Source organism: Ursus maritimus, unplaced genomic scaffold (assembly GCF_017311325.1).
Source record: "Ursus maritimus isolate PB19 unplaced genomic scaffold, ASM1731132v1 scaffold_6, whole genome shotgun sequence".
Classification (NCBI taxonomy): domain Eukaryota; kingdom Metazoa; phylum Chordata; class Mammalia; order Carnivora; family Ursidae; genus Ursus; species Ursus maritimus.
Window position 1 is genome coordinate 14,072,355 of NW_024426774.1, and position 14,446 is coordinate 14,086,800.

The window sequence follows — 14,446 nt, forward strand, 5'->3', positions numbered from 1 at the left end:
CTTCTTCTTCATGTACTGGGTGGCTATTGATCCATTAGGAACTAAACTCAGGCATCTCTACCTCCAGAAAATCTTCTATCATGCTACCAGCCTCCAACATAAGGTGGGATTGGCATTCTGGTATTATCCTATGATGATTATTTATCACTTCCCCACATTGTTTTATTACTTTTTGCCCATTTCCTAGTGTTGGAAGCCCTTGAGAGTTATTCCTCTTGGAAACCCGACATCTAGTCTAATGGCTGACTCTTTGTGCTAAGTGCTTAACTGATACAGGCGGAATAATATCCACTTTCATCCCTGTGCTCCTGAAGCTGTCTGTGTCCTCATCCCTGGAACCTGTGAATATGTTAGGTTATAAAACAAAGTGTGATTAAGGTTGCTAAGTAGCTGACCTTAAATAGCAAGATTATCCTGGATTACCCAATGTAATCATAAGGTCTTAAAAGTGGAAGAGGGAGTAGAAGAGGAGGTCACAGTGATGCAGTGTGAGAAGAACTCAACTCTCCATTGCTGAGTTTGAAGATGAGGAAACAGGTAATGAGCTGAGGAATACAGGCAGCTTCTAGAAGCTGGACAAGGCAACAGAATGGATTCCCCACTAGAGCCTCCAGAAGGGAACACAACATTGCCAGCATCTTGATTTTAGCCCAGTGAGTTAGACTGCTGACCCATAGCACAATGAGATAACAACTTCATGTTATTTTGAGGCACTAATTTGTGGTAATTTGTTATACAAACTGGAATCTTCAAATTTACTCCTTGGGATACGATAATGGGCCTGTGCACTGATATCCCAGAGAATAATCCTCCGGCTTCCACATGTCCAGATGAGCATGTGTTCTAATTTCTCAGGCCTCTGTCATTTATTTGTCCAAGAATTCATAAGGGAATTCCTGAGGAACGGATCCTGCTTGTGTCACTTTCATTTTGCTAAGATCAGAATTTACGGGCATGCATTTTTAGACTGGACAATGATGCAACTTCCATCAGAAGGAGTATTAATGCCACCAGCACCAGTTGCTATAATGTCTTTGCAAAGGCTGCTCCAGTACTTTCATGAGTGACCATGAACCAAGAGTCAAGGGCAGAACCACTGTGTCTGCAGTGAGATGGCTAGGCTGACATTTTGCTCCTGCTACTACCAAAGGTCAGAGTGGACAACTGCCCATGCAACTGTGATTCTTTTTAGAGGAGTTATCCTCTCCTTTCTGGGGTCACACTTACCCGAAGTCTGGGACTCTCAAATATGCATGGCTTTCTTCCCTCAAATAGTCCTACCAGGTCCCTGGGTTGAAGCAGCATTGTCAACAAGGGTCCCATTTGAAGCCCTATAGCTAAGGCTTCTGGAGGTTCATAAATCTTCTACAGATCCCTGCTGCCTCTACGGTGGTTGTCCAAGAAAATGAAATAAGTTTGTTACCCATGAAGTTCACTGGGGTGGAGGGACCAGGAATGGCAACTTAACTGATTCCAGAGAAGTGCTGGAAGCACATTCTCCTAGAAGGGTTAATAACTTGCCAAATGGCTCACCTTCTTAGGCACTCTCCCCTCCCCCAGGTTAGAAGGTATAAATCATTGACTATCAGGATAATGAGAAGCAGATTTGCCTCTGCTAATTTCTGGGATGTAGAAGGTCTTTAGAAAAAAGCCTCATAAGACATTGCTGAGTGTTATGAGCCCTACCGCCTTGATAGAGGGCACATGTGGGATGCAGACCAGTAAGTCTGTGTTCCAAGTGGTGGCTGCTGTAGGGTTTGGGAGAGCCGCACAGGTAATACCTGTGTTCTAGTAGATGAGGAACCTCTGTCCTACATTTTGAGCACCAGAGCTAGGGAAGAAGAAAATGTAGTCTACTGTTCTGTGCACTCTGAGTGTGTATATCCTTCCCTTAGACTGAAGCTGACATCTCTTTAGAATATCTGTTTCCAGGTCACCTGGGTGGCTCAGTTGGTTAAGCAGGTGCCTTCGGTTCAGGTCATGATCCCAGGGTCCTGGGATGGAGCCCTGCATCCCACTCCTTGCTCAGCAGGGAGCCTGCTTCTCCCTCTGCCTGCTGCTCCCCCTGCTTGTGCTCCCCCCCCCCGGCAAATAAATTAACTAACTAACTAACTAACTAACTAACTTTAAAAAAAAAGTATCTCTTTCCTTGTGCTCTGAATAGAGTCAGAAGAGGCTGGTAAAAACCCAATGACTTCCCTGAATAAGTAGCAATGTCAAAATCGCTGGGGGCTCAAAGGAACAAAAAGTGAATGCAAAAATCTACTTCATGAGAAATTAGTTAGTGTAAACCAGAAGGCAAAGAGCCAAGGAGAAAGAAAGCACTCTCTGAAAAGAGACCTAGCTCTAGATTCTGAAACAGGGTCTGCAGGAAGACATGACTGAGTGGGAGGAGTGGCAACAGAAGGAAGGTGTCTGGAACATGGCTTCCTCTGACTGAGCCTCAGAAGCTCTTTGTTGAGAGGTGATATCTCCTCAGTTCCCTGCAGAGATCCTCTGCAGGTGCTGGGGTGCTGACCTCCCTCAGAAGCAACTGGCTGGCTTGTCCTCTGGGTGCAGAGCTGGACAAGGGCAGTGTGGGTGGAACTTCTGCAGGTGACCCTGCTGGTGGATACTGCACAGGACTGTAGCTCCCCACAACATAATGATCATCTTGTGAAGCCAGGGACCTACCTCATTTCTCAGTGGATCTGACACATGAGCCATTACGTTTTAATATGGCCTTTCCATGCAGTGGCAGAACTTGAGTGAAAATGAATGCTATTTTACTTTGTACAAAAGAATGGATTATAGAGTACCACAGAATCTCAGGATTGGAAGGGGACTTAAAGATTGTGTCTTCCAACTCTTTCCTTCTGCCACGGAGAAGCTGAGCTTCAGAGGGGAGAAAACTTAGGCTACTCCTCTGTTGAAGTTTGTAGAATATCTTGGACCTTCTAAACAGTAGTTGTCAATGCCTCTATGTAGGGTTACCTCAAGGTATATTTTTGAAAGGTATGTTATCCCTCAGAAACTGATGACTCATTGCAGTGCTACAGGGAAACCAAAGGCCAAGAGATGAAAAGGAAGCTAAGATGTATTTTATGCCATCATAATATAATAGAACAATTAACTCAGACACATAAATATAAATTCTATAGAAGGGCATGCATAGAATTACTTTATTCTTAAAAGAAATTTACCAGATTCCTACATTTCCCAAAGTAGGAACATGGTATATTCCATATATGGAGTTGTCAGCCTTGTGATTTTCAGGTAAGTAAGGTGTTATTATAAACACCTGAGATGATCTTTATAATAAGGAAAGTATTATAAGATGAAAGAAAGAGAGACAAAGTAATTCTAAGTAAATTTAACTTTTGTTGCCATCATGAAAGAAACTATATTCTGAAAATTTTAATTATATATTAGTAATATTATTAGTTTGATATGCCAGTTTACTTTTCTTTGAATAGAAAAACTTATAATAACTACATTAATCATATTGGAAATTAGTATTACCCTCTGAATTTTTGCCTGCCAGAAAGTGATTATGTTAATATGATGAGGGTAATTTTCAGTTGGTGAATTATTCAGTATATGAAATCAACAATTTTTTTTTTTTGTAGCCTGGTGTGGTGTGTGTGTGTGTGTATCAAAATAAGAACCAGAGTGTTGGTGAATACAAAATCATAAGGCAACTTTGGTGACACAGTCTATCATCCTGAGTGCTAATAAATATAACTCATGCCCAGAGACGCCTCAAGTTCTCAAGATGAGAGGGAGTGATGTATTATGTAAGATCTTCACACCTTTTGACCCCTCTTCCTTTGTTTTGCAAGGAGTGAGAGGAAGTGATCCCTGCATCTTGGGGAAAGCCTCAACTCTTATCCTCAAAAGCTACCCATCTCATCCTGTATGCAGCAAATTCTTTGACCCCACTTTGTCAGCTGGCAGAGCCCTCAAGTGGAGGGAAATAATAGGATGAGGAAACAGATCATTACCTCCCAACATTGGCTTCACATGTTGCTGAGACGGGACTGTGCCCCGATGGGTTTAGGGGAGTATTATTAACATCGGCAGAAGGATAAGATGTGGAAGTTATGTTTGCATGTGGGTTGGGAAGGTGAGGGACAGTACATAATCTGGTGGGGCCCTAGCAAGCTCCTGAAAACTTATTTTAATGGAAGCAGACAGGGGATGGGGACTGATGTATTTTTAAAGCTTCTCCAAATTTGCTCTCGCAAGCAAAATCAGAGTGTCATTTTATGTTCAGTTTCCTCCCAAATTTTTGCATTTGACTTAATCATTAATTATTATATATATATATGTGTGTGTGTGTGTGTGTGTGTGTGTGTGTACACATTGCCTTTTGTGAAAGAGTATGGAATGATTAGATATATACATTATAAAAGTATGTATATTATAAAAGTATATATGTAATCATTCCATACTCTTTCACAAAAGGCAATGATTTCCAGGTATTTTACTAGCTAAACAAATTTGAGACCCACTGGACTGATTGAATCTTGGTTCAAATAGTTATCCATCCAAATATCTCTTCTTGTGACCCAGCCTAGTGAAGGACATGGGTGAAATGGGCACGTTTACTGCCTATATGAAAATTCCTTTCAACTGACAAGGGTAACTATCAGCTCCTTCCTTTCTACATGTGCATGCCTAATCTTCTTTTTAGACTAGGCCAAAATGAAAGAGGAGACTCTGCTTTGAACTTTCTTCAAGTGTGGTCAATATAGATTAAGTCTTTGGTGGTTGGTTGATTCATTGATTTATGAAGTTAGAATGGCTACGGGGTGATACAGAACCTAAAGCTGTTGGAGAAAGGAGTCTTGGAACCAGAATGGACTTTCATTCTGCTCTGACTTTGGAGAAGGCTGAAGAGATCTACAGCCAGAAACCCACAATACCCATGACAGAAATAGCAGGCCTACAGCTGCTCATCTGCTCCCCTGCTGAGTCCCCTCCACTCTGGGTGCTACTCTAGCTCTCCTGGCAGTTCTCCTAACCTCTATAGAATTGCCCTAGTAATTATTTCTCTTTCTCATCAGAATAGGTGAGATTATGATTGCTACCTGTAAGTAAGATATGGACTGTACTTAGAAGGATTCATGTGTTCGAATTTCTGTCGAGGCTCCCTAAATAGATCAGAGAAACATGTGTCTCTTTGCAGCTCTCAAAACATAAAATTATACTATAAAAAGTTGCACAGTGAATGGAGATCCTCATTGAATTTCTCAGGGAGAAGTTATAATTAAATTGCAGCTCTCAGGATTGTGATAGAACAGAGGAGCGCCCTTGACAAGAGGGTAACCTCTACATTCTCCACCAGAATTTGGCTATAGGCCATGAGCAGCCCTCCGTTTTGGCCCCGAGGCACCAAGTAACAAATGCCATCTTGATGACACAGGACTACTTGGATCATTCCAAGCTGAGGCTGAAAGTAGTGCAGGGAGCATCTGTGAATTGTTAGGGTATTACATTTCAAAAGAAATAAAGGACACATGAAGCTGATTGGCCAGTCTGTTCTCTGCTGTCTGGAAGCTTTCTCTCCTTACTATTAATTAATTAAGGTATAGAGTAGCCTAAGGGGAGGAAGGGGAGGAAGCACCCATAATTTAGACATGATAAAATAGACAGCAGTTTACCAACCTGATTAAGCAAACGTCTCAGTTTTCCTGGTAGAATTGTTGTTTTTCTTTAATTCAAAAAAGAGTCAAGGTAAAATTTCTTAAAATTAATTTGAATTTGCAAAAATAAATATCCTTCTTTAAGTACTTTTTCTTTTACAAAAATTTTAAAAGCTAGCCTTGGAATGAAAGAAACCTTGGGATCCTCAGGAAATATGCTTCCTTGTGCAAGTCTTTTCTATAGAAAACAGTGGCTTGACTAGTTGTCCTGAACTACAACGGGAGAAAGACAGGAGAATTATATGTTGTGAAGATCATTAAGGCCTTCATCCCAGGGCTGGAATGGGTCTAAAACATCACCAGCTGGGCTCTCTAATCTAACGATCTAGTCTCAGTTTATACCATTGTATTAGAAAGTTCTTCCTCCTGTGATCTAAACTCTGCCTCCCTATCACTCTGTTGCTCCTCATCTACCTCCCCAGCCCGTGCGTCCCTTCTGTTTCACAGTCTTTTAGGGACATGCAGACGCTGCGTTCTCCCTTCACTCCTCAGCCATTGTCTTCTTGGGGCCAAGCACACCCAGTCTTCACAACTGTTCCATGAAGATCTTCCTCACTCTCCTGACCTCCCTTCCTTAGACCAATTACTATTTGCCTAGAGAAATGCTTTCCCTTGATTATAAAGAGCATGGTACTCCAGGTGAGGTGAACACATCCTTTATTCTAAAAACTAGATATTCAACAACTAGGAAGTCTAAACATGAATGTTTAAAAATGGCAAGAAGAATAGGATTTCACTGATCATTGTCCAACTTTAGAATTTTCTTCAAGACCTCAAGATACAATACTAAATAAGTAAAAGTGATAAATTGCAAATGTACATGTACAGATGTAGACATATGTGTGCACACAGGGTGGTCCGCTTGACAGAGGATCCTTGTAAACTGCATTAGGTTCAGAAGCTTCCAGAATGCCTTGAGTTCAATTTATGAGGTAGGCTTTCTTTAGGGGTCTACAGTGCATAAATAACTATTGATTAGCTTCCTAGAGACAGGTTTTTAGTAGAACTCTGAACAAGGGCATTAGAAAAATGCCCCCAATGAGGTCATTTTTGTTGACCTGGGACTACATAAAAATGGGAGTATTGAATGCTTAATGTCACATTTTATTGCTTGGTTCAGCTAATTTCTCTTGTGGGAAGCAAATGTTTTTGAAAGCATTCCAGAGCCTTTGTAGTGTTAAAACTCATTACCTTGGATTTCATATGAGCCAAAAAATATACAACAAACTAAGTGCTCTGAACCTCAGCATAATTTCATGACTCAACAGAAGTGAGTATCATGTCATGCAAAAATAAGGTGAATTTAGCAATTTGCTATCTTATTAATAGAATGCAATATAATAAATTTGGGGGATTCCTTTATTATTGTTTTATTAAAGTACTAAAGATAATTTAATGAACAGATTAAAGAATAGATAGGAAATAACTTCTTTAGGGAGATTATATTACTTTTCTGTTAATCCTTAACTCTCAATCTGAGTATGAGCTTGGGAAAAAAAAAACTGCACATTTTATCTAAACAGAGTACTTTTATACACTAGAATACATTTTTCATTTATCTACAATAGGCTCCATCCTGTGTCAGGTTCTTTCATATACATAATTCAATTCTAACTTTTGAGGAATTGTTTGTCGCATTTTACAGATAAAGAAACTAAGACCCCAAAGCCACTGTATTCTGATAAAAAAAAAAAAGATACCAGTCATTCACAAGAGCCAGTAGAATTTTATTGCTCCATTTGGACCTAAGACACCCACAATCTGATCATAATAGACCTGTTTCCCACTCCTTATCTATGTGGCCCTCTACAACTAAGTCAATGGGTCAAGTAACAGGCATCAGTTTGTGTATTCAAAACCCCACAGTTTTGCTCCCTTCAAAACATTCTCTGTTTTCTATTCTGTCTGTAGAATTATCCAACTTCCAATCATCTGAATGACTGAGTCCTTCTACACGAAATATTCGCAGCTGGCTCCTGACGAGAGAGTACTCTCTATGTTCTCCGAAGTCCTTGTCCATAAATGCTGAGAGGATAGTAAAATATTTTACTACTAATGGGGTAAAACAAGTCAATATATAAAACCAAAAAAAAAATGATCTTTCTATTCTGTAGACAAGCTACACTGTGTATTATAGGACTCTTTACTAAGTGACATGAATCATGCTCCAAATTATTCATAAAGTCATTCTTGTAAGTTTTTTAAAGATTTTATTTATTTATTTGAGAGAGAGAGAGAATGAGCGAGGGGGAGGGACAAAGGGAGAGAGAGAGGGAGAAGCAAACTCCCCAACTGAGCACAGAGCCTGATGCAGGGCTCAATCCCAGGACCCTTGAAATCATGACCTGAGCCGAAGTCGGACGCTTAACCCACTGAACCACCCAGGCGCCCCAAGTCATTCTTACAACTTTTAAATCACTTTTTGATATTAAGACATTGCTGGCATGTACATTGTTTTGATACAAGTATCACTAGGTAAATAATGACCCTGTTTGCAACTTAATTTTGACAGGAAGTTGCCCACACGTTTCCAATAACTTTTTATTACATAGATAGTCATCAGGTGACTCAGTTCAATAAGTAGAGAATTTCTTTTAAAATCCGTTCTATTACTCATTGTACTAAATCCTTTATCATCTTCAATTCTTTTTAGCCCATGCATTTCTGTCTGAGATACTAACATAATAAATATCTCTATTATGAACTAAGTCATGAAGATCATTTCGTAGAATGTTATACTTATGAACTTGAGTTTATTATATTTTGTTCACCTTTATTCCACAGAGGTTTGCAAACTTTCTTTGGTCCAGTTTCATTATACACGTAAATTTATGGTATTTCTTACTTTTTGTCATCAAATCATGGTCACGTTTTCATATATTACGCCGTTAATAGCTGTTTCTCTTGGGATGATACACTGTTTTTTTTTCCAAATATTTTTTCATCTTTATTCCTGTATCTTTGGCTTCTCTTACGTACTTACTGTGTCAGTTTCTCTAAATAATAATGAAAAGATTCATCTCCTGTAAAGCTAAAGAGTTAAAATTGGGATTCCATCTATTAAATTGCCATTTTCAAATTGTGTAATTTCTCCAATTTAGACTTTTTATGAGTGACTATTTAAGACTTGGTTTAATTTCAAGGGTTTTTGCTTTCTAAGCTACTTTTAAGGTCAAAAGCTTCCTTCATTAGTCATGATTTCAATTCTACCTATACCCATCTATCTCTTCTGTCTGATGTTTATTTGATGCATAATCAGTAAGATTTACTCATTTATATTTACTGCATTTTACCTTCATCCAGAGGAATGACTTAACAGCAAACTAAAACATTCAGAAACATTTTTCAAGCTGTGGGTATTTCTCCAGCTTTCTGCCTAGCCGTGGCACCATCTCTACAGCCTGATCCTTTGATCTTTTGTTTCTTCATCAGTGCACGGGGGAAGCACCTTCCCATGTATATTTGTTATGAGGACTACCTGAAATGTAGTTATATGTAAAAACATGACACACATTGGGCTTGTCACAAATTATGCTATAATCATTATTATCTGTGATGTACAATTATTGTTTCCATATGCCCAGCATCTTTGCTTCCTTATTTTGATAGTAGAAACCTTTTCTTTGGAGACCTGCTCCTCCCCTACTCAGACTGTGGGTTTCTGCATGCTGCCAATTCCTTGACCCCCTCCCCAAGACACAGTATGAGGACATGACCCAGATCCAGATAATAATAATGTTTCATTCCTCTGGTGACAGTGATTGATCTGGGAATGGGAATATGACCCATAGCAATCAGAGTTTCCCCCATGATTCTCTTAAGTAAAGCAAGTAGAAAAAAAAATCTCTTTTCCTCACCAATAAAGGAGCATCATGGATGTGATGACTGCAGACCTAGTGGTGACCTTGTCCTCTACGCTATCGAGACACTAGAGAGAGTAACGCAGAGGCCAGAGAGAAGTAGCAGAGACAGCATCATGGAAGGGTGAGTCCCGTCCCCTGTCCCCAACGTTTCCAGTTACTGCAACTCTTGCGTTAATTTTATGTGCTTGCATATATTCTTACAATGAGCATGTGTTAAAGCAAGTTGAATGTAGTTTTTGCCATTCGTACCCAAGAGCTTTTCTGATGAGTACATACGTTTACATAGAGAAAAGCAGGACTGTCAGAAAAAGTAGCAGAGAAGACACATTTCGGGTAACTGTGGTGTCAGCAAGTTTAGATGTGGAAACCTATCTATGACATGAAGAGGAGCTATAGAACACAGGATTTCAAAAGCAAAGCACGGTAGTTAAAAAGGAAGGCGACAAAGTAGAACAGAGATGCAGAGGGAGTTGGATAGAACAAACTGCTTGGGGCTTGGAGAGGAGCTGGTGGGAAGACAGTTGCTGGATGCTGGATGGGGAATTTGTAAGCAGGACATTGCACTGCACCTTCCCCTAACCTAATGTGTCACCTGTGTGGTGTAGATCTCTGCAGGAACTCTTGATTCAAGTCAGTAAATGCTACTTTCCTTTAAGCTGTTTGGTCTTATATAAGGGCCCTAACTTTTCTGGGACTGTCATCCATATGTTCTCAATTCCAAAGCCCAAGCTCTTGTTCAGTTCACGGTATTGAATCAGCTCTGTGTTGGGTGAGGGAGGGTGGTGCGCTAGCCTAGTTTGGCTGTAACTTGCCCTATTGCGGGGAGCAGACTAAAGCCCCTAGGCCCTGGAATCCTGGGAAGAAGCTACCCAGAGAGAGACTGGCTTGATCCTTTAAGCTTGGCTTGTCTCCTTTCAACTGACTTCAGAAGAGCTCTGACAGTTCTCATATTTGCATCCTGGATGTTATTTTCACAATAACTGGCCCCTTATGGGACTGAGGGCAGAGGGTGAGATGGGGGAACATCTCTTTCTCAAGGGGGTTTTCCCTGATTTCCCACACACTGAAATATCCTCCATGCTAAGTCATTCATAGCCTCAGAGTGAAATGCTTTGAGATGTTTTTTGTGGATTTCCACGTTACTCTCTATCTCCCATTCCCTGACACAGGGTGTCACATCCCACAGAACTATGGGATGTTAGAGTGAAATGAGACTAAAGACACCATCTTCCACACAATTTCGTCTTCCTCCTCCTGGACATCCAGGAGAGTGTGTCCCATACATGGTAGGGACAGAGCTGGACTGACAGCCCAGGCATCCTGGTACCAGCTTATGTTCCCCGACTACACACCACGCTGCCTAAGGACACCTGAACTTGACGGAGCTTTGCTCTGCACTAAAGCTGATTCTGTGACTGAATTAAGCTCCTGGTCATATGGTGGCTTGTCTGTGTCTCAAACTGTGATGAGAAGGTAGGTTTAGTGAGACCACCACTGCTGAGGCCACAGAGTCCTAGTGGTGAAGATAGAAGGTGCACAGGTACTTGAAGGCACCATGCATGCAAGCCCAGGCCTGCTACAGTGCATGGGGTGTCGTTCTAGAGCAATGGGCTGATTAAAGAGACAGGGCTTCTTCCGGTGTGCAGTTTCTCCTCTAAGTCTGGCCTTTGCTCCTTTGATACTCTTACAGTGAACACTTTCTGTGTACTAAGCCCTGTGCTAAAACTGGGTAAACAGCAGGAAAGGAACAACCCCATTCTCATGAAGCTCATTATCTAGTGACAGCAGAAGTTCCACATTAAATGGGAAATCCCTCTGGGCTACGAAAACAGAGGCCAAATGTGCTTCTCAATTCTGGGGCTTAAGAAATGTTCACTCTCATCTTTGATAGAGAAATAAAAAGCACAGAGCATCAATTTCTATAGGTTCAGATAATGGCTACCACTCATTCTTGCATGTTTGCCTAATTAAAAGACTGGAGGCAGGAGACCTGGGTACCTGGGCCGCCCTCCCCACCCCCGCAGCACATGGTGCATATACTCCCAGGAGGAGTATTCCCACACGGAGCTGCAACTGCTACCTCCCCCACTATGCCTCTTCTCCACTGCTAGCCCGGGGGGCACGGATCTTGCATTTGTCCCTTTTATTTTCTGGACCAACGATGGTCCTACACACACAAAAATAAAGCCCCTTAGAATATCTGCTGGACGAGCAAAGACAATTGCCTTTCATGTCCTCTTTATCCTTTCACCAATTCCTGGGCCTCAGTGTACTTACCAGTAAAATGAGGGGCCTGAGTCTATGACGTCCCGGTTTTACCTGTGTGTGCCTCCATGTATCAGGGTGAGGGCTCAAGTAATTGGCAGATGCCAGTGTTCCAGTGCAGACCACAAGGATCCCAAGGTTAAGGCAAGGGGTGTACTTCTAGATGGCACGTAAGAAAGCATCATGGAATAGAAAGATGAAGAAGGGAGTGGGGGGAGCATAGGGTTCTTAAGTACTCAGAGGAGAGTGACAAAGGGGGGCACTGTGACCTAGAAAAAAAATCACACCATCGTCACACATGAGGTCATTTGGTCAATCCTCAGCACTTTCATTGTGGGAAAGAAAGATTGGTTATAGTCACATATTTTTTAACGAAAAACATCTGGTGTGAGTCCTGACTTTACCATGGATTTTGGAGAATTGAATCCGTTTTCTTGTGGGCAAAATAGGAGTAATAATACCTGCTTTGTAGGATGGTGGTGAGGAATCAGGGCGCATCTATCAGTAAACCACTATCACAATGCCTGTTACATAGTAAGTACTCATAAATACTATTATTGCGATTATTGCTATTATTTTCACTGTGGAACCTTCTCCTAGAGAATAGTACTCAAGGCCAAGGCACACCCTCGGTAACAAGAGTGGGGCATTTGCCTGGTCTCACCAGACCTGGACACTGGATCTGAGGTCTATGGCATAAGCCCACCTGGATGTGGAAAGAGAGCTGCTGTCCTTTATAAGCACACATGCCACACAACCACCTTATCTGGCGTTCACTGGTGACTTGTGTGTTCTCGAGGAGAGGAGGCTCATCACCAACACCACGTTGAGCCCTTCCTCCTTCTGAAAGCCGCACTCCAGCCAGCCTCTTCTGCCTCCCACATAGTGATTGGGCCGTGAGCTGCTTTTACTCTGTGTCTCCTAAACGTTACGTAGCACCCTTCTCCTGAGGCTTCCAATTTGACATCTTAAGCAAAGCCTGATTAATGGTATTATTTATAAAATTATGTGTGCGTATGTGTGTGTTATGTACATGTATGTTTCTGTGTATGTACACGTGTGTGCAAAACACTCACTGATCTGCTTAGGGTGGCTTCTGAGCCTTTGCCGGGGCAGGCCAGTGGTTGGTTCTGAAAAGTTCCATGTGTTCCTGGTCTGTGGGCCAAGGGGGCGGGATCCTTGTGCCACCCCGCTTCTCTAGACTCAGCTTCGATCATGGTACCCTTTGGAGAAGCAAATTGGGCGGAAAGTTGAATCACTTCCACATATGCAGAAGCACCCAAGCACCAAGCACTAATATGAATAAAATAGATGCATAAAGATTTGAAGCATATTATCATGTTTAAACCAAACTGTAGCTATTACCAGGCATATAGGCCAGAGGTTTTTAAAAGTTGTTATTCTTGAAAAACATGATTGATTTTGAGCTTTTTTTTTAAATTTCAATGTCATGAACCAGACATCCATAATTATATTATTTGTCTTATACAAATGAAAAAGAATAAATTAAAGCTGGACATGTTGCAACAGGACTGTTGACATTATATACAAAGCCTGCTTATTGTCATAAGATACTCTTAACCTTCAAGCCAAAATCTTTCAAAACTATTAGTGTTAAATCTAGCAGCTGTTGTCAGCGTTCTCCTGTTCTCTGTTTTATGCATTGTGCTTTATTTGAAATGTTTGTTATATTTGTGTATATAACTTTCTGTGAGCTGTTCCTTGAAAGCTCCAAGGATTAAACATGAAGGTTGAGCCAGTTCAAAAGGAACAAAGTTAAGAAAATTAAAGAAAACTCGCTAAAATGAATGTTTAAACCATTAAAATATTTAGTAAGGTTTGCCTGGAGCTGTTTCCTTTATGTAAAACATGATGCATTTCTTTTTTCTCTCATTCTTTCTCCTTTAAAACAAATGAGGTTAAGGAAAACATACTTCTGCTCTGAAGTGTTTTTTTTAAAGCATTAGAAATTTAATATCTAAATATTTTATGCAAATAGAAATACTTGATTCAGGCAGAAGTATCTCAAACATCCCAAGTATTTGGGCTAGTGGGCTATGGAAATATTAGAAGGACGCGCAGACCTAAGGGATTGTCCTCTTTGAACTTGGATCAACCTCTGACTTTCTAAGCCATTAGGAATTAACCGTACAGTAACAGAGAATACAGTCTTGTGTATCTTCAAAACGTGAAAGAAAGGAGGAACTTTGCAGAACTCAGTGTAGATTTATCAGGCATTCCGGGTTTATTTATTCAGTCCTTAATGAAGACGGCTTAACTGATACATTTGGTTTCACACAAGAACTTCTGCTCCCCAGGTCTCTCTACCATCCCATGCCCTCTGGAATTTCCTCCCTGACCACCCTCCCAGGTCTTTGATTTGTCCAGGAATCCATCCATCCATCCATCCATCCATCCATCCATCTGGGGAGAATATAGTGTGGTGAAAAGAGCATGAGCTTCAAGTGAAACCATTCTGGGTTCAGATGACATCCACTAGCTGTGTGACGTGCAAATTTATTTAACCTCTCTGAGCCTTGGTTTTCTCATCCGTAAAATACAAATACTGTAACACCCACTTCATCAGGGCACCATCAGAATTATATAAGATAATGTACTTAAAATGCTTTG

General features: G+C 41.0%; 1 long non-coding RNA gene across 1 annotated transcript in view; it reads left to right on the forward strand.

Annotated features, from left to right (window-relative positions):
• Positions 1-9,665, forward strand: part of LOC103671710 — a 34,654-nt gene extending 24,989 nt beyond the window's left edge. The window contains exon 3 of the long non-coding RNA XR_571033.2: positions 9,553-9,665. This is a non-coding gene — a long non-coding RNA (uncharacterized LOC103671710). The remainder of the gene's footprint in view (positions 1-9,552) is intronic.
• The last annotated feature ends 4,781 nt before the right edge of the window (positions 9,666-14,446 follow it).